Raw genomic sequence first — 19,778 nt, 5'->3', positions numbered from 1 at the left:
AATCTAAAAAAAAGACAGAAATGAACATATTTACAAAGCAGAAAGAAACTCACAGAGATAGAAAACAAACTGATGGTTACCGGGGGAAAGGGGATGGGGCAGAGAGATAACCTGGGAGTTTGGGATTTGCAGGTACTAACTACTATATGTAAAACAGATAAACAACAAGGCCCTGCTGTGCAGCATAGGGAACTGTATTCAGCATCTTGTAATAACCTATAATGGAAAAGAATCTGAGAAAGAATATATACATATATGTATGTATAACTGAATCACCTTGCTGTACGCCTGATACTAACACAAAATTGTGAATTGTGTGATGGAAAATTCCAGAAGCAGATAGAGGGGCTGGTTGCACAGCAGTGTGAATGTACTAAATGGCGCTGAATTACGCTTTAAAAGGGTGAATTGCAAGATAAGTGAATTATATCTCATTTGTTAAGAGATGATTCCTTTCAAAGATGGTAACTGGTTAAAAGGGGCACCGAGGCCAGCCCACACCCACTGCGCTCCTGGTCCTGGAGGAGGGCGGCCTGCGCCCGCCACTGGGGGTGCACATGCCAGGGTCATGAGGGGCCCTCGGAGCCGCTCCCCCGGCTGCGGCTCTCCAGGAGCAGGCTGGCGCTCTGTAACCCAGACGCCCTGATGCCAAGGGGGCCCTGGCACCTTGCCGCTGCGACCACGGCTTCTGGCCTTGGCCGGCTTCCAGCCTGCGCCGCCACCTCTCCCTGCGAGACCTAATCTGCCCGCATCTGCCACTGATTTCTGATTCTAAGGACGCTGCGTTTACAGTGGTGAGATGAGTGAGTTTCTGCGGGAGAGTCCAAGAGCCGACCCGTGGTGGGGGAGGCAGTGGGCCAAGTGTGCCCTGTCCCTAAGCTTCTGTGCTTGTGTCTGGGGAGCCTGGCTGCATCCCAGGGGCCTGGCATCAGGGGACGTGGAGGGGCAGAGGTGGGAGGAGGGAGCCCAGCCAGGCCTCCACCGCTGGGCAGAGGCAGCCTCGAATCCAAGCCCCCAGCTCCGCTCACGGGAACCTGGACAAGAAAATGCTGTAGCTTCCTGCATTTAGAAAATCATGTTTCTGATTCAAATATTAGGGGCACTTGGCTCCCTGGTGCACTGGTCAACCCAGAAGGCATGCAGCTGGAGAGACCCAGAGGGTTTTGGCTCCGTTTCCCCGTTCCCCCTCCTAGGATGCACTCGGGCAGGCCGGCGTCTGTGCGTCTGTCCGTCTGTCCATAGCCCGGCCTGGGAACACAGATGTCAGGATAGACAGACGCAACTTCTGCACTCGTACCCACGTGCGGTGACATGTCCCGGGTCCCCGAGCACTGGCTTCCGTGATGGACTCACTGAGCACCCCCAGGGCCCGCTGATCAGCCTGTCAGGCTCGAGACTGGAGACCAAGGTCTGGGGTGCAGAACCGCGGCCCTGGGTCCTGACCCCCAGCTCGGCACCCACCAGGACAGACTGCCTCCTGCAGGACCTGCAGCTGGCTTCCAAGGCACCTGTGGGAGACCAGCCCCCTGGGCCCCACCCACAGGTGACCCCCTCATGGTGTCAGCTGGGTCCGGGGCCTCCTTCTGCAGACACTGTGGAGAAGGAGGCAGCTCAGGAGACCAGGATCCAGTCCTGGTTCAGCACGAGTCTGCCGCATCCGGGCAAGTCTTGCCCCCTCCAGTCGGGTCATTCGGACTGGATGACCTTAGAGGCATGCGGCTCCCGAGAGCCCCCGCCCTGACCCACTCCCCCGATGTCCCGCCATCTCCCGCTGTCTTCTCTGGGCTTGGGGCATCTGGCAGAGATACCGCATCAGACATCACGGGGGTCACCAGCCGCAGCTGGTGCCAGCCTCCCCTCCTTAGGAGGCTGACTCTAGAAAGAGGAGCTTGGCGCTGGGATGATGGCTCCAGGCGCGGAGCCCACGAAGCTGACCGCTGGCGCACGAGCCCAGGACAAGTGGGACGGAGCATCTGGAGGGAACTCTTGGGCTCCGACCTGGAGCCACTGAGGACGTTTGAGGTTCTGGGTTCCAGCTCCACAGGGTCAGGCTGAGTTGCAGCTGCTCCTGTCCACTCCCCATCGTGGCTCTGCCTTTCCCGGGCCGCCCCGCAGATGGGATCGTACAGAACGAAGGCTGTCGGGTCCGGCTTCTTTCACTTGGGAAAACGCACTGAAGATTCACCCGTGCCGCGTGCCCACGACCTCGCTCCTCCCCATTCCTGCAGCCCACTCCACTGAGTGGCTGCGCCCCCGTTCGGTCATCCACTCATCTGCTGAACGGCACCTGAGTTCTCTGCGGGCTTTGTCAGCGTAAAGTGGCTGTGCACAGGTGCTTCCAATCCACCTGGGTAGGTGCAGGGCTCTGTGCAGGGGAGCAGCCGCCCCAGGTGATTTCTGGACAGACCTGAACAGAGGTGCCCGGGCAGTGTCAATGCACGCAGTCACCAGAACACTCTCCTGCAGCCTGCAAGGGCAGCCCGCCTTGGAAGCGAGGCCCCCGCACCCACCTACTGAACTGAGACCGGAGGGCGCACAGCCCCCCAGCACGTGGCAACAACAGGGATGGCTCCTCGGACCTTCCTGGTGCGACGCGGCATCCGTGAGGCACCACAGTCCCGGTGGTCACCCAGATGCTGTTCTCAGTCCCTGGAAACAAGGCAAAGCCAGGAAGTGATGCACTGAGCCCACCTCTGCAGAAGGAGGGTGGTCCCTGACCCCCCCCCCTTGCTGACCTCACTCCCTTCTAGTCCTCCTGGGACCACCTGAGCTCCCAAGAGTGAGATGCAGGTGGTACATCCCGCCCCCGACCCGGTGCCCAGGGGAGCCTCGAAGGAAGGGAGGACCAGGGAGACAGACATTCCGGGTGGGAGACCCCAGGAAAGGTGCGGGCGGGGGCTCTGGGCAGGGGACTTACTATTCCGGGATATGAGCACAGATGTGCAGAACGAATGAAGTCAAAATCGTCATCCTGCCGCCCCAGCGTCATTGACACCCGTCCAGCCGGGAGAAACCTCCGGTCAGAGCTGCAGGAAGTATGAACGCGGGCTGCTCCCGTGGCTGCGGTAACAAACACACACCCTGGCTTTAAACAACAGAAATTCATTCTCTCACAGTTTTGAGGCCATAAGCTCAAAATCAGGGAGTTGGCGGGGCCGAACTGTCTTCCGAGGCTGTCGGAGAGGCCCCTCTGCCTCCTTAGGCTTCTGGTCCCTGGACTTGGGGCCACGTCGTGCCAACCTTCCAGACCAGCGTCTCCAACTCTATGCCCTGACTTCACACGGCCTTCCTGCTCTGTGTCATCGAATCCCTGCTCCTGTCTTATAAGGACACTTGTGATGGCATTTAGGGGCGGCCCCAACAGTCCGGGCTAGTCCCCTTACTTCAAAACCCTTAATATAACCCTTAATTTTGACACATAAGGTCATAGACACAGATTCCAGAAATTAGGGGGTGTAGGTATTTTGGGGGGCTTTTCTATGTTCTAAGTGGGTTATTTCTGCTCTGTAGGAAAGACGGAGAGTCTTAAAACTTCCGTGATGAGGAATCTTCTGCTCTTTTGTATTGTTTCTCATGTTTTCCCAGGGAATTCTCTTGGGCATTTAAAGGAAGTAACGGCCCGACCGCATGATGACCTGTTACTCGTTCCTCACTCGCTGCACCAGCTAGGACTCCTGGTCTGTGTCCAGCCTCGATGGGGACCACGGCTGTCTTACTGTTGAGCATGATGTGGGCTAATAGTTCATGGTGAGAACTAATTTGAAAAGACACCTGCACCCCAGTGTTCACGGCAGCACTAATTACAGTAGACAAGACATGGAAACAGCCTAAATGTCTATTGAGAGATGACTGGATAAAGAAGTTGTGGTGTATTTATACAGTGGAATACTACTCAGCCATAAAAAAGAATGAAATAATGCCATTTGCAGCAACATGGGTGGACCTGGAGATGGTCATACTAAGTGAAGTAAGACAGAAAGAGAAAGGAAAATACCATATGAGATCGCTCATATGTGGAATCTAAAAAAAGGAAAAGAAGACACCGATGAACTCATCTTCAAAACAGGAAGAGACTCACAAACATAGAAAACAACCTTATGGTTACCAGGGGGAAAGGGGGTGGGAAGGGATAAATTAGGAGTTTGAGATTTGCAAATATTAACTAGTTTATATAAAATAAACAAGTTTCTTCTGTATATCCTGGGGAAAGATATTCAATATCTTGTAGTGACCTATAATGGAAAAGAATCTGAAAAGGAATCTGTGTCTGTGCACGTATGCCTGAAACATGCTGTGCACCAGAAGCTGACACAACATTGCAAACTGACTACACTACAAAAAACAGTTCACAGCAGATTTTGACACTGTCTTAAAGGGTGCCCCTCAGGGCCTATTTGTCTAAGGTTTTTTAAAACCAGAATTGTATTACCAGAACGGGAAGTCTCTTCATCTGGGGAGGATCACCAGAAGGAGCCCTTTGCTCGCACAAATGCAAGATTGATACCCACTGAGTTTTTCCTGGAGAAAACTGTCAAGTCACTATTAGCTTGACTGCGGGTGTTCTATGCCAGTGGGGCCTATGTGATGCTTTATATTTGGAGAACCACAAATTGGGAAGCTGGTAATCTCATGAGCTGCAGCCCCTGTAGAGGCAGGTGAGGTGGGTTCTGGGGCGTGAGAATCGGCCATGGAGCTGACGGGTCAATGAGCCCACATGGGGACACCTGGAGAGGGCAAGCCGGCAGGGACTGGGCCAACATGGGCAGTCCAGCCTGTTGGCCACAAGCCACCGTGACTTGACCGTACAGGTGTGTAACAGGGAAGAACAATCCTGACTCCACCTGAGATCTGCTCCTTTAGCGCTAACCCTGAGCTCTGTTTCCTGGGCTGGCTCTGCACCTTTTGTAAAAGAACGTGGCCTGGAGCCTGAACTATACAGGAGAGCCCGTTCTCCAGGCTCTGACCTTAAGGGTAGGACACTTTTCCACTCGTATAGGGGTGGTTCTCCAGGACATGAGTCCCCCATCTGCTCGGTCTGCCGGCTCTCCGAATAGAGCTGCTGTTCCTGCCCCAGAACCTCGTCTCCCGATTGCCTGGCCTGTAGTGCAGAGAGCAGGGCGAGTGTGGACGCAGTCACAGGTGGGCAGTGCTGAGGCTGGATCTGAGCCTGTGCATCCACCTTCCCCTCAAAAAGCTCAGGAGGAGGGTGGGCACATGTTCCCAGAACCAGGGCCTGGGGTGTCCGCTGTGGCCACGCTGCACTCGGCCCTGAGCTGCGCCATCGGCTGCTCACACCGCTGCCGCGGGACTGGTGCTGGGTGAGCTGGCAGACAGAGGGTCCCCTGTTCTCCTGGCAGCAGTGAAGGGAGCCATTTAGGCTGTTTGGGGAGAGCAGATTTCTGGGAAAACATCTCAGCAAAGACCCGCTTGCTAGTGCAGAGTTTGCAAATATCACAGACTAATTGGAAACTATCCTCGTCTGGAAAAAGCTTCACACAACCAATCCACCAGCCAAGAAATTTTGGAGAAAGAAGGAAGCAAAGTCCAGGCCGTGTTCACCTAAAGAGCCTCAGATCCATGAGGGAGAATCCAGTTTCATTTCGGTACAGTTTTGAAAACACCAGTGCCTCTGAGCCACGGTCCCCTGAGGCGAGAGCCACGCTGGCCATCTTCCTGGCTCCTGCACCACCCTGGAGTCCGACACAACGAGCTGGGTCCCACCGTGTAACCAACAGGCCCCAGGTCTCACAAGAGCTCCCCTTCACACGCCCCCAGTCTGCATGGATTGGCTGGGAGTCCATCTGGGACCAGAGCAGGACCCCAGCAGACACACGAGGGTCCTGCATGCCGTGCACAGAAGTGACACACATCATCTCCCAGCCAGAGCAGGCTGATGGCTACGCCAGAGAAGACAGGATATGTAGCCCTACTATGTGCCTAGAAGGAGGAGCCCTGGGTGTCTGGCAGCCCTAATCTCTCCCTGCTGAGCCCTCCGGGACCCCTGCTGTCCTGGAGAGGGGCAAGCACAGAAGGGGATCAGGACCTGTCCACCGGGACCAGACAGAGCGGCAGAGGTGGGGGTGGGGGCTCCCGGGATGGAGCAGTGCAAGTCGAGAGGGCCAGATGGCTACCTGGAGAACCATCCACAGAGCCAGGGAGCCATGGTGCACCCAGGAGAGGAGTGGGGTGTAGGGCTGGTTGGCACCTGGAAGGCAGAGGTGGGTCTCAGGATCGTGGGCCTCCTGCCCCACACCTGCGGACACTTCCCATGTGAAGGATGCTTCCGACCACTGAGCCCTAACTTGGCCGGGGCTGGGCTAACCCAGGAGGAGCCCACAGCCCGGGCCAGCCCAGAACAGGAGCCCTGTCCCTAGGGCTCTGGCCCCCACCCCCGATCCGCCCTCCTGTATGAAGGTCCTCTTAAAGGGCCTTCTCTTGGAGTCATGTGTGGGCAGTGCCTGCAACCAGCGTGCGGCTAGCAGGTCCCTGCCATTCACGGGGTCTGCTGTCAGCAGGAAGTGTAACCAAGAACGAACCAAAAAAGGAGAGAAAGCCACCCGAAAGCCAAGGGGAAACTAACGTATCAAGACGCAGCTGCGACGCAGCCTGGCAGAAGCACAGCGCAGAACTCGCTGGACCGTTGCTTCCTCTTGGCTGTGCTGTTCAGTCCCCCGACAAACCCCTCACAGACCCCTCTGAGCCCCAGGCCCAGCCACGCCCACCCCAGGCCCTGGTAACCGGCGCAGGGGTGGCGGGGCGGAGAGAGGCGGCTCCGACTGTCAGGGGCTCCCCTCCGCCAGGCACTGTCTGGGCCTCACCCGCTGCCCGCACGGTGGGGGGTCCTGAGAGTGAGGTCACCATGGACCCGGGTGATGGGGCCGCCCTCTCTGCAGGCCCTTCTCTCTCCCACGGTCTCCAGCTCCAGCGCCAGATGGAGGCAAGCCCTCCCACCTCCTGCCAGCAAGGCGGTGGTGCCTCAGAGCGGCTTCCCGGGGGCGAGGTCAGGACTGAAGCGGGTCCGCCTCGCGTCCACTGCCACGGCACGGCCAAGCCTTGAAGGCGGCACTGGCCGGCATCCCGGAGGCCCTCCCAGTCACTGGCCCGCAGGGACCCCACGGTTCCTCTGCTGATCGTCGCTGGGAAACCCCAGGATGCGAAGCCAGGAATCAGAAAGCCAGGCACCGTTAGGGTCAAAGAGCCGGGGTGGCTCTGCGGCATGGTGGGAGGAGTGGGGTGGCCGGCTGCCTGCACCGGCGCAAACCCGTCACCCTCCTCGATGGCGCTGGGGAAAGTGGCCAGGCTCCACGGCATCCTGACGCCTGCATTCCGACACCGCAGGAAACTGCTTGAAATCCGACAGTCCTGCACCTGAGACTTTCTAAAAGGAAAGAGCGTGGGGGGGTCTCGGCATCAAGGGCGCGTCGGTGGGCACCCTCAGTCCCTAAGAAACCCGCCCTGGAGAGAGTCCAGCCGGGGAAAGGAGGCGCCCCCAGGACGTCACGCCAGGCTGCCGGCCGCCGGCCTCCGCCTGGGCGGGGGCGGGGGCTGCCCCGAGGCCCACATGCCTGCAGGAGGGAGGCCAGCGAGGCAGGAGGCTGAACTGACAAGGCCCTTCTCAGATTTTAAACAGTAAGAAGAAAGTGAGGCAGAGTTAAGATTTAGTCTAAAAAATCTCTACCCTACATTTTCTGTTGTTGGCTGTTCCAAAGCAGCATTCTCCAAATATGTTCAAAAGACACTGACCTCGTGAGACTTTCCATGAAAGTTAAACCACCTGTCAGTTTGAGAATCCTGCTTCCCCACCCCTCCGGAGGGTCAGAGTTCACATTAGCCCATCAAAGGCTCTGATAAGGCCTGCTGTAGGGCCTGTTTTCCACCTTGCCTTACTCTGCGTCTCCCAAACTCTTTTGGCCCAAGAACCCCCTTTCACAGAATAGGAGATACTGACCCAGAACCCCTGAAACTGACCTGGGGCACAGTTGTTGAGGTGATTAGCACGGAGGGTGAGTCAGACCCGATCTGGCCGCCCGATGAAGACGTCCTTCTGAACACAAGGGCTTTGAAACGCTCCCTCACCTGTGGGCCGGGCCGTGGAGATGCCCCTCGGCTCCTCCCAGCTCCTGGCTAGATGGCACCCTTTCTCCCAGCAGAGGAGCTGTGAACGCCGAGCCCAGAAACACAGAAACAGGAGAGACAGTCAGAGGTGGGGGTTCACCCACACAGCGTGAAGCGTGGCTGCAGGAGGATGCGGGAGTGCAGGGCCGGCGGTGGGCTGCGGGCAGAGTACAGACGCCCTGGTCCTGCCCCATGCCTCTGCCACAGTGGTGACAACAGGACAGGCCAGCCTCCACTGGGCTCCATGTGTGTGACCCTCCCTTGGCTGGGCGGGCTCACAGACAGAGGACATGCTCCCCTTACAGACAGGAGGGCTGGGGGGACCGACAGGGATGGGGCCCAGCAGAGCGGCCTGGGGACCCCAGGGGACCAGGCCTAAGACAGACCCCACAGTCGAGACCCCCTACAGCCCAGCCCCTCCTCAGATGAGATGCTTGGATCTGCACGGGTGTGACCCCCAGAGTTCCCAAACCCAAGGCTGCTAACCTCCCTGTTATGGGCTGAGTTTTGCCCCCAAAATTCTATGTTGAGGTCCTGATCTCTGGGACCTCAGAATGGGACAATATTTGGAAATAGGGTCTTAAAAAGGGTAATTAGGTTAAAATGAGGTCACTGAAGTGGCACCGGCTCTAACAGGGACAGGTGTCCTTGTAAGAAGAAGGGATCAGGACACAGACGTGCACAGAGGGACGACCACGTGGGGACACAGGAGGACACAGCGTCCACACGCCCCGGAGAGAGGCCGTGGGAGGGACCAGCCCTGCCACACCCGGACCTCGGGCTTCAGCCTCCAGGCCTTGAGAGAATAACTTATGTGGGTTAAGCTGCCTGAGCTAATACGTCCGGCTGAGACAGCCGTGACCCCGAACTGGCCAAAGACAGATAGAGAAGAGCCAAAGGACCCGATTCTCATTGTAACAAACACGGAGGGCCCCCCGAGTGGCAGTTTCTTGGACCATTTGGCCATGCGGGGGTTTTGCAGGGAGAGGTGGGCGCGGCCGCAGACCCCACCTGGCCGGCACCGGCTGCCCCTCCTAGCTGCTCCCTTGTTCTGTCTCCGGAGAGCACGTCGCACCGGCCGCTCCCACGACAAAGCAAGCACCTTCTCCAAGAAGCGCCTGACTTGCCGTGAAGCAGCTCACGAGCTGCTCGGCCCCTTGCAGAGGCACCCCTACCCCATGGAAGGAGAGGAGGGGCCTGGCCAGCCCCTCCCCCTGGCGTCATCGACGGCACGGAGACGCGAGACCCTCGGGAACATGTAGACTGTGAGCGGTGGGCAGTGGGGGGCCTCCCGGATCAGGGAACCTGAGGCCAGAGAAGGGGCATCCCTAAGTACTCCCTTGGGCTGAGCTCACCCCTCAACCCCCCGTCTGCCCCTGCAGCTCCCGCCCCCGGGGAGCCGAGCAGTGCGCAGTCAGGGCAGGGACAGCTCCATGGTGAGCAGGCAGCTGAAGGCCTGCTGGGGGGAGGCCAGGCTGTCCCTTACTGTCCCCCACTGACGAAAGAGATCCTTTCCGAGGCGCTGGCTCATGCCGTGGGAGAGGACCGGGGGAGGGCGAGGTGTCAGCCCAGCCAGGTTTCTGGAGTGCGCGCGGCCTTGGCATCTGGACAGCAGGACCACTGACCTCCGAGCGGCTGTATGGGAGCCGCCCAGGGGATTAGCCTCCGTCCAAGGTGGGGACACAGGTGGCCCCACAGCTGCACTGGCCCAGCCTCTGCCCGTTGGGTGGACATGGACGCTGCCGGGCAGCTGACCCTTGGGCACACGTGAGGCCAAGATGGGTCCAGGTTTTGCGTCTGGGCAGCCCCACTGCCGGCACAGGAATGAGGGAGGGTGGCACCCTGGGAGGGCCCTGTCCGCAGACCCCCCCAGGGAAGCAGGTCTGCAGGAGCCGGCCTCACAGAATCCAGCAGAGCAGACCAGAGTTCCTTTCAAGAAGATGCACTGACACCTGAGCCAGCTGAGGATGCACAGGGTTCTGGCCGCGGCTTCCAGAACCTTCTATTCTGGAAATGTCCAGATGTGCACAGACGCACGTGGGGTGCCAGGCAAACTCCAGCCCACATGGCATGCAGGGAAGGAAGGGGTGACCCCAGATAGTCGGGGGGAGGGGGCCAAATCACGGGCCCCAGGAGATGGGGAAGGGGTAGACGGCAGCAGGGGCACTGCTCGGAGTCCAGACACTGGGTTACACCCTGCCCGGGGCTCAGCTGGATGGTCGGGGTGCGCGGGGCCTGGTGGCCCGTGAAGCAGACGCAGCCCCGTCTGTGGGGCTACAGAGAGCAGAGCCCAGACCCGCACCCCGAGCCGGGTGTCTCTTTCTCATGCGCTGTGGACGCTGGGCCTCTTCAGCTGCCACCTGCCCAGTGGAGAGGCCGGGCTCCTGCTGCCCACCCGGAGCCGGGGCTTCCGCTGCTTGGCCACCCTTCCCTCCAGTTTTTAGGGCTGGCCTCAGTCCCCCTGCAGACCCCGGGGTGGCCGTGGGTCGGGGACACGGGGATGCAGCGTGTTGGGAGGGGGTGCCCGAGGCTGGCAGAGGCCGGCAGACCCACTGCTGCGATTCCCTGGTGTCCCCAGCCCGGGGTGGGGAGTGAGGGGTGCCGGGGAGTCCAGAGGGCCCTCCCCACGGCCTCCCTGAGGACACTGCCGAGCCAGGGCCGGCGGGACCAGGCCTGTTGTCAAACTGCCCCATTACCTGCCCATCAGGCCCGCTCATGGCCCCTTCCTCCCGGCCCAGCTGCGAATGGCGCGTGCTCAGGGAGCAGATGGTTCTGGGTGCGTGAGGAGGCTGCCCCAGCTTCAGCTCGGAGGCGGGGCGGGCAGACCCAGCAGCGCCTGGTCCTCAGCTGCCCAGGAAGCTGACAGTGCAGACTGAAAATAAAAGGTGTTTCTCCTGGAGGCGTCAGCGCCGAGCTTGTGATGACTCCCCCGCAGCGGTGATCTCTCTCCCAGGTCACAGAGGGCGCCCCGGGGAAAGGGCCCAACCCGGCCTGTCTCTGACCCAGCCCAGCTGCTCCAGGCCTCACCCCGAACCCACTGGGTCCACAGTCCAGCCCCCCCCCACCCCCCGGCGAGGTCCTTTCTCTCCCTGCACCCCAACTGCACGTGAGACTCACCCGGGAAGAGGGGTTCAGATCTGGATTTCCGTCCCGTCGAAGCCCCAGGGAATCTGGATCAGGGTTGGGGTGGCTGTGCACAGCTGGGCGCCGTGGCCTCGGACAGACCCCTCCTTCCCGCGTGAGTGCGGGACTCCGCCAAGAATGCCCCAGGGCCACGGCCTCAGCAGGCGGCCCAGGCTGAGTGGGGTCGGCTTGTCAGGCCAGCAGCTCACGAACAAAACGGGAGATCAGATTCCAAGAGGCAGAGAGCCCGGGCAGCCACAGGCCTCCTCTTAGCACCCCGGCAGGGCTGAGTCTCCCAAGGGAAACTCTGGTTTTCTAAGTAATGTCCTACGTGAGTCCTGACAGGGCTCAGGCCAAGACCCGCCTGCTGCCTGCAGGATATTGTCCCCCTCTGGGAGGCCACCAGCCTTCTTGGGGAGGTGGGGTCCAGGGAGGAGGCCACAGACCCACCTCTGAGGGTGAGGCCCCCTCACCTGGCATCAGGACCTGGGCTGGGAGGGTTGATGGAGGCAGGGGCCTCTAAAGAGCCAGACTGGGGAGCACCTGCCTGAGGCAGTGGCCACGGCCTCTGGGCAGGTGGACCTCTGCCTACACCAGAGCTGTGGGCCCTCGGTGCCCAGGCCGCGGCCCTGAGTCTGCAGGCTTCCGTGCGCAGGGCCTTTGCACGTGCAGAGCTCCCTCCTTCGTGCCAGCTGGCAAGGCCAGGCCCGGTCACCCCAGTGGCCTCTAACTGTCTTGGGTGTGGCCATCAGCAGCTTCTTGTTTTCCTTCCTCTCCTGGGAGACAGGCTGTTCCCGCTGCTTCCAGAAAGTATGTTTGTTATTTGGCTCCTGGAAACACCATCTGATTAAACAGGCTCTGTCCGGACCTGCCAGTCAGAGGCTGCAGGCACCCGTGGCCCTCCACGAGGCAGGAAGGAGGGGCCGGTGCGGCCCTGTCCTCCAGGCTGGGACCAGGCTCTAAACAGGGAGATGAAAGAACTTGGGGAATCCTCTCTCAGAGCAAAGAACAGCTTCCCCACATCAACTTGCTGCAGAATCTTCCTCTGCGGGTCACCACCCCTCAAGCAGATGGGGGCCTTGGGCCCAGGAGTTCAAGTTCAAGAACATGAGAGCCCCCTGTGCATGTGTGCACACATGAACACACATACAAGGGGCACACGTGTGGGCACCCAATGCACATGTGAACACACTTGCGTGCATATCTGGGTAATATTAATTCACACACACGTGCGCACACAGGCACACATGTGGGCCCCAGTCTCAGTGCTGGGGTGCAGTTACAGCTCTGTCGGCTGCACAGCTAATGAACGGTTCAACAGAAACGTAAGCCATTAATAAAGGCCCATAAACAAGAGCCACATGGGAATTCCGTTCACGACGTGCAGGAACGCAGAGCACACGGATCAGCACCCTCACCGTCACCGGACAGCTGCCCCCGAGCCACCCTTCTTCCTCTCCCCCGATGCCCAGGCCCCAATCCAACAACCTGCAGCCCTGGACGCAGGCTAAGACAGGGCCACTGTGCTCGAACAGACAGGGACCTTTCGGGAGGGACCCAGGTCTCCCATGGCCAGTCCCATCTGGCTGGCCAAGACTCTGCGCCCAAGGCTGGGAAACTGTGTCCCAGACCCAGGGTCCTCAGGAGGCGTCACTGCGGGCAGAGCCAGTGCTCGGGCCTCACTGACAAAGCACCTTCTCAGCCTCGTCACAGGACACCACCAGCAGGGGCTGCACATTTCACCCACTGCCCCTGGGGTCCTGTCACCGGCGAGGCGTTCCATGGAGGCTGACAAGCGGGTTTTATAACCTGAGCGGTGGCTGCCGGGGTGGGTTCTTGACACACTCACTGGGGGTGGGAGAAGTATGGGGGATGGGACAGGTGTGGGGGTGGGACAGGTGTGGGGATGGGACAGGTGTGGGGGATGGGAGGGCAGAAGGCAAGAGGTTTGCAGAACCTGCAAGGCAGGGCTGGGATCCAGGAAAATTTCCTTGGGTCCCAGGAAACAATGGAAAGGGCAGCTGGGGCGGGGGAGGGTGAGGAGTGAGGCCGGATAAAGTCCCAGGGGACATCGGTGAGGACAGGGGGCCTAGGGCTGCGTGTAAGGATGGCGCCCTGAATAGGGTGGGCCCCAGTGGGCTGGGGAGAGAAGGATGGGGAGGCGCCTAGCCAAGGGCGAGGGGGCCTGGGCCTGACAGGGACACACTGGACGTGGCCTGGCAGGGCTGGGCTGCTTGGAACCTGGCCTGCAGGGGCAGTGGGCTCTGGGAGCTGTGAGTCGGCCTCCGCTGCAAGGGGCCAAGGTTCGGTCACGGCAGGACGGGGCTGGCTGTGGCCTGCTGGGCCCCGTGTATTAGGTACCTGCCGCTGTGTCACGAATTGCCCCCAAACACAGCTTTACACAGCCCGCAGGCCGCAACTCCTGCAGCTTCCCGCTGCACCTCGGGCTGCCCCGCCTGCAGGGCTGGGGCTGGAGGGTCCGTTACCAGGATGGGTGCTGGCTGTAGCCCCCGCCCTCACCGTGCACCTCAAAGGAGCCACGCGGCCTTTCAGAACCGGCGTGGACAAGGCTGCCGTGGGCTGTCAGGGCCACCGTGCCATGTGTGGGGTGAGGGGCAAGGGGCACACCAGCAGGGGGGCAGCAGGGCCATCTGGGAGGCCGGCTCTGTGAGCTGACGGCCCGGGGCTCAGGCCCCCTTGGTGGATGAGGGGGCCGGCCTCAGCGTCCTCACCCGTAGCTCCCGGCCAGAGAGGCGCCCCCGTCGTGGGGTTGGCCGGAGTCCGAGATGACATGGGGACACCACCAGCCCCGAGCCCGGCCCCAGAAGGTGGAGAAGGCCCTTCGGTCACTCTTACCAACACCAGCAGCCGTGGGCAGAGGTGGGCTGGGGAGAACGGCCCCCCGACAGTATGTTGCCCCTTTCAGCCGGGTAAGCAGGGGCCGCAGCGGCCTCTGGAACTGGGGGCCCACGAGGGCTTGTGCTCCTGAGTGACAGCAGAGACCCCCCCGAGGCCTCGGCCTGTGGCCACCACCTGGCTGAGATCACACTCACATTTTTCAAGATGCGCAAACAAAACCACAGTGTTATTACAAGGCTAAGTCCTGCTTTACAGCTGCCTTTGATATATGGTCGTCTTGTTTTAGTCTCATCCAAACAACTTTCGCTCCACTCTGAGCAGCTGCGAGGCCTCCCGCTCGCGGCCCGGGAGCCGGACGGAAGCAGGGGCGGCAGCACTCGGAGGTCGCTGGCCCTCCGAGTGCTGCCGGGAAGGAGCCACACGTGGGCATGTGGGGCCCCCAGCCAGGGGTCACTCCAGAGGCCCAGAGAGACCCCTGCTTTCTCCTGGCGGGAGGGGGCTCAGTCTGGTTCTTGGGGTTGGGTGGGAAGAGAAAAGGTGCCTGGTTTCCTTCGACGTTGGAGGTCCCGTGTTCTGGGGGCTGCTGTGTGACATCTGTGGTTGGCGCTCCTGGTCAGGACAGGGAAGGGGAGCTCCGGGACTCACCCTGGCGTGGCTGGAGCGGGTCCTCTTGGCACCAGCCCTGGACGAGGTGCAAACAGTGTTTCCTGGCCCTCGGGCCCCACCGTGGGCCCGTCCAGACGCTCGGACTTCGGGGCCTCTGGCCCTCTTCCCAGATCGCTGGGAGGAAAGGACTGACCCCTTCAGGGCTGCCGTGAGCCCTGCCCTGTCCCGGGAGCCCAGCTCCCCATGTGCAGTCTGAGTCCTTCTCCTTGGTGGAAAGGGCAGGGGAGACGAGACACGGCGCCGGCTGCCCGCCCTCCCCAGCGCCTCGGAGAGCAGGGCAGGGGCGCCCGGCCGGGCAGGGGTCCGGGGGCCGGGGCACGGGCTAGCACGCTCCTGACGTGGCTCACACCGACAGACAGACGCCACACAACCAGAAGTGACACTTGCAGCGCCGACTCGGTCCCCGTGCGGAGGGCCGGCTGTGAGGACGAGGACAGGCCGGGCGGAGCCCCGTCAGCTGGACCCGTGGCCGCTCCTGGCAGATCGGGGACCGGCCGCCTCCCTGATGGCGCCCCGGTGAGACATCCAGGGGGCGGACTCCGCCCCAAGCAGCCCCCAGGGGCGTCCGCGCTCCCGAACTCATGACTCTACAGCCTTTCTATTTGCCAAATCAGCCACTGCTTTTTATCTCTCCACGTGTCCCCACAGCTTCCTGGGGCTCCAGGCCGTGCCGCAGTCCTCTCCTCCACGGTCTGGAGCGGAATGCTTCGTCCAAGCACTTCCTATTCTCTTGTGTATAAAGACAACCTCACGATGCTCAGGTCTCCTCCACTGCCTTCGAGAAGCTTCCTTGGGCAGCGTCTTCCGTGCTGCTTTTCCAGACCACCTGTCAGGCCGTGTTGCTTCCTCCGTGACTCAGCTCGCTGTGAGAGCAGCTGTTTCTTTGGCAAGCTGCGCCACACACCTCAGTGCGACTGAGTGGTCACTTTCGGCCCCGTTGCGTGTGTCGGAGAGCTCGTCTGCATCCGGCGGTGCGTCAGTGTCTCTCCGGGCACCTCGGGCACAGGGCGCCCTGCGCACGGGCCCCTGCAGGCAGGCGTGTCCCGCTGGGGCCGCCTCCCCGGGGAACAGAGGCGCCGCTGGGGCCACGCAGGGAGGCCCTTCTTCCACTGCTGTTCCCTGGGAGCACGTCTGACTTGCTGTTTCTTGCAGAAAATTCTTATTTCTCAGTATTTCTGGCCCGACTTGCTGATGGCGCCCACTCCTGACCTCAGCACAGAGTGGCTTCCTTTTCTCCTCCGTGGGCTCCTCGATGGGAAAGGGAGGAGGTGCATCGGTCACAACGGGCCAGGTTCTGCTGCCATGACGAACATTCCCAACAGTGGGTGGCTTCCTGGCCACAGCTGAGCTTCCCCCCAGACAGGTCCGCGTGCGCTAGCCGGGCTCTGCTCCGTGCCGTCCCCACCACACCCTGGCCGAGGGACAGGCCACCGTCTGCAGCACTGCCGCTCACCGCGCAGCGCAGGGCATCTCACCTGGACTCTGGAAGCTGCCCTGGGGGAGCGGGGGGGTGCAGGCCCACCACCAGCCGGGGGAGGACCGGCTCTGGGCACAGCCTGGGGACAGACCACAGTGGGGGCCCAGCACAGAGACAGGGAGACTGTACAGGACGGCACCCGGTCACTAGGACCTGCTTCTACGTGTCCCCCATAGTGCTGGGTGGAGGCAGACTGACGTGTCCGGTCTGTCCAGGGAGGAGGGTGGCTGGGCCGGCTTCACGCTGAGCCTGGAGACGTTCCTTACGAGGCGGTTTTGTCCCAGGATGACGAGGGGGGAGCAGCTCCGGGCCAGGCATGCGGGGAGGGGGGGGCTGTCTGGTCAGAGAACCTGGGAGACCAACCCAGAGAGCAGGTGGTGGTCCCAGCGCATCCATCGGCTCCTACTGGGGTGCCAGGACCAGGACATCAACTGGACAACAGGACACCCGAGGGGTGGCCAGGGCGGGGTCCCTCCAGGCCTGGCTCAGGGTTGGGGGGCTGGAAGGGACAGCTAGTCGGGCCTGAGGACCAGGACGAAGCCCTGCAGCAGAAGGGGCCTGACCTCCTCCATCCGGGGGGAGCGAGAGCAGGGTGGGGTCCAGCCTCGGGGTCGGGGGGGACAGTGAAGGTAGAGATGCCCCCCCCCATCGGGCCCAGGCTCGCGGGCGTGGCGGGAACCTTCCCAGGGACCCGTGGGAAAAGCCTCGGGTTTGAAAGGTGGCCGCTCACCTCTCCGCTCCGGGAGGGGCCGTAAGGGCTGTGGGCGGCTCCCGCCCGAGCAGAGGCGAGCGCAGAGGCGCCAGGTGGTGAGCCAGGAACGCAGAGCCCTGCTCGGCTTGTGGAAAACTGATCGCACCACCTGCCCACCCCCGCCCCCCAAGCAGTAAAAGTGATAATGAAGCACGTGACCGCGAACAGGCGCCAAGAAGGGGTTCAAGAGACGCGCGCCCAGGAGTTAGGAGATGGGTTCCCTCCTGTTCTGATAGGACACGCTGGAGGGCAATCGCCTACCTCGTACCTGCAGAGTCCCTCCTGAAAGCACACACGGTCACACCATCACCCCACGGCCGGCATGTCCCCAAGGGTGGGGGGTCGGCACCCCTGGAGCCCCCACCCGCACCCCGTCTGAGCCGGTGGTCTCTGAGTGCAGGAGCCCGGGGAGGTGGCCGTCAGCCTGGCCCCACTGGAGCCGCTCTTCCTCCTTCATTTAATCCCAGTCACTCCTGTCTGGGGTTCAGGCTGCAAGGCCCCAGCGCACCAGGGGCCCCCAGGCACAGGGAGGGTGGGGACCTGGCGCTGGACACAGCGTCACTTACTCAAGTCCCACATTTACCTGTGGGATTATCTTTTCCCATCTGCACAGACCGAGGACCCAAGCCGGCCCCCAGCCTGGGCGTGGGCTGTGGGGTAGACCTGGTCCCCCTGGGCTCCCAGCCCATAGCCCCAGCCGTCCCTGCCCAGCGTGCAGGGCGGCCCCAGTCTCTGGGGACAAACGCTAACAATCCTCTACAAATATGACTCAGACGCTTGCTTTTAGACACATCCTCCAGCAGAATAAAACCCACCAGTCCTAGCTGTCCAGCACATTTATTAAGAAAAGATTTAAATTACATACTGTAGTCTTGACACCTACAGTGGAACACTTTACATACTGTAAAAAAAAATAAACGTTTAAGAAGCAACCCGTAAAAATCAAGTCAAGTGAGGGTGGCTGTGTGTCCGCCGGCGGCAGAGGGAGGAGGTGTCCCGGGCGACTCAGCACAGTGAAGTGACTCCACCAACCAGAGAAAGCAGGACACCTGTGCCCCAGAGGCAGGATCCCTGAAGGGAAAGCTGGCGGGGAGGCGGCGGGAATCCCCTGTGTCAAGTCTTCAAGCTTCTCCCAGGAAGAGTCGGGGGTCTGGGCCAAAGGGTCCCGCCCAGAGCCGCTGCCTCCAGCCTGGCCTCCAGGTGTGAGTTCCGCTGGCATGGAGCTGACACCCGCCTCGCTCAGACTGGCCACCATCCCCCTGCCTCCCCTGGTGGGCCCCAGCAGGCCTGGACTGGGCTTCCAGGACAGTTGTGCCTGCCCCACCAGAGGGGTCCCTTCATCTGGTGGGGGTGGCTCAGGACGGCCATCGATGAGGCCAGAAGCAGTAGTCAGAATGAGACGGAGCTGGAGGAGGGCCCTGCCGGGTGACAAGGACGAGGGCGAGGGGCACGTCAGCCTGGGGGGGGGGGGTGCAGTCAGACCCCGGGGCACCTGCAGGAGAGGAGAGAAGCCTGGCCGGCTCCTTCCGCAGGAGGCCTGCAGCCGAGGGCCGACCTGTGCCCAATTCTCTAATTAAACATCGTTATGTAATTAGGATCTGCTCCCCCACCTGGCAGAGACGCCGAGGAGGGAGTAATTACCGCTGGGCTAGAAACCAGACACCAAAGGCAGGCAAGGGCACGGTGGAGGGGGCTGCTGTCAGGGGACCAGTTCCTCTTAGGGCACCCCAGACCCCGTGCTGCCCTGAACTGAGGGTGGAGGTCTAGTGTGTAAGTGGGGGTCACAGGGTGGCCAGCAGCTCTGTGTTCCCAAGGACGCAGCAGGAAGTGCGCCCGACACCCCCCAGGCCGGCTGGGGGAGCGCCCCGTCTCCGGGCCTCAGTGTCCCTCTGCAGAGGGTCCCAGCCAGGGGCCCCGGGGCCTCTTCAGGCGGCGGGGGCCGCGGGGACGGGAGGGACGGGCTGCAGGCCCAGCAGCCTCTGCGGCACCGGGGGAGACATTGGGGTTCAGAAACAGAAGTGACCACGTGTTCTCCCGGGGACCTCGAGGGAGACTCCAGAAGCACAAGCCGGCGTCAGGAGCATACCTGTAATCTTCACCGTAGCCTACGCTGTCTGAACATCTTTAGAAGAAAAACAGTCTTCGGCTTTAAAATAAGGGACTTCCCATGCAGACCCATGGCCCCAGGATCAGCTACCCCAGGAGCAGGGGACCAGCTACCCCAGGATCGTGACATCAGAGAAGGGCCTGGAAGCCATGGCTGTGTGGCCTCCGCCCACCAGCTGCTATCCTGGACCCAGGAGGACCCTGAGAACCCGCTGGAGGCGTGGAGGGGCTGGGCCCCAACATCTCGGCATGATGACCTCAGCCAGGCTGCGGCACTGGCATTATCACTGCACGAGGAACATTCCAGAAGCAACACATCTGGAGTTTGTACAAACCTGGCTTCGAGCGGCACTGGATGCCAACAGGAGCAGCTGCCCAGGCCCGCCTGGCCCTGGGAGTCGCGTCCCCATCCCCGCCCCAGACAAACCTGGTGATACCCAATGCCTGGAGCACAAACACGGTCAGACCCGCTGAGGCTTCAGGACCTGGGTCGGGTACCAGGAAGACGGTGTGTGAGCCCCATGCAGGACCGTCTGGACAAAGCCAGGAGCAGACGGGCAGGGTCACCTGTGCAGCAATCCAGATACCTGCGGCCTGCCCCTCAGCACCGGGCCCTCCCTCCCTCACCGCGCAGAACCCCGCCTGCAGCTCACGCAGAGGGGAAGGAGGGGTCTGCCGGGC

At 61.4% G+C, this 19,778-nt stretch overlaps 1 long non-coding RNA gene across 1 annotated transcript; it reads right to left on the bottom strand.

Annotated features, from left to right (window-relative positions):
- Window positions 1-1,064: 1,064 nt before the first annotated feature.
- On the bottom strand, window positions 1,065-3,051 carry LOC116155723 (uncharacterized). The gene is made up of 2 exons (XR_004139560.2): window positions 2,918-3,051; window positions 1,065-2,649 (listed from the first exon to the last, which is right to left on the bottom strand). It is a non-coding gene; the product is annotated as an uncharacterized LOC116155723 (long non-coding RNA).
- Between the last annotated feature and the right edge of the window lie 16,727 nt (window positions 3,052-19,778).

Source organism: Camelus dromedarius, chromosome 2, assembly GCF_036321535.1.
Source record: "Camelus dromedarius isolate mCamDro1 chromosome 2, mCamDro1.pat, whole genome shotgun sequence".
NCBI classification, from domain to species: domain Eukaryota; kingdom Metazoa; phylum Chordata; class Mammalia; order Artiodactyla; family Camelidae; genus Camelus; species Camelus dromedarius.
The sequence above is the reverse complement of the archived record's forward strand: the minus strand, read 5'-3'. Positions and strand labels throughout refer to the sequence as shown.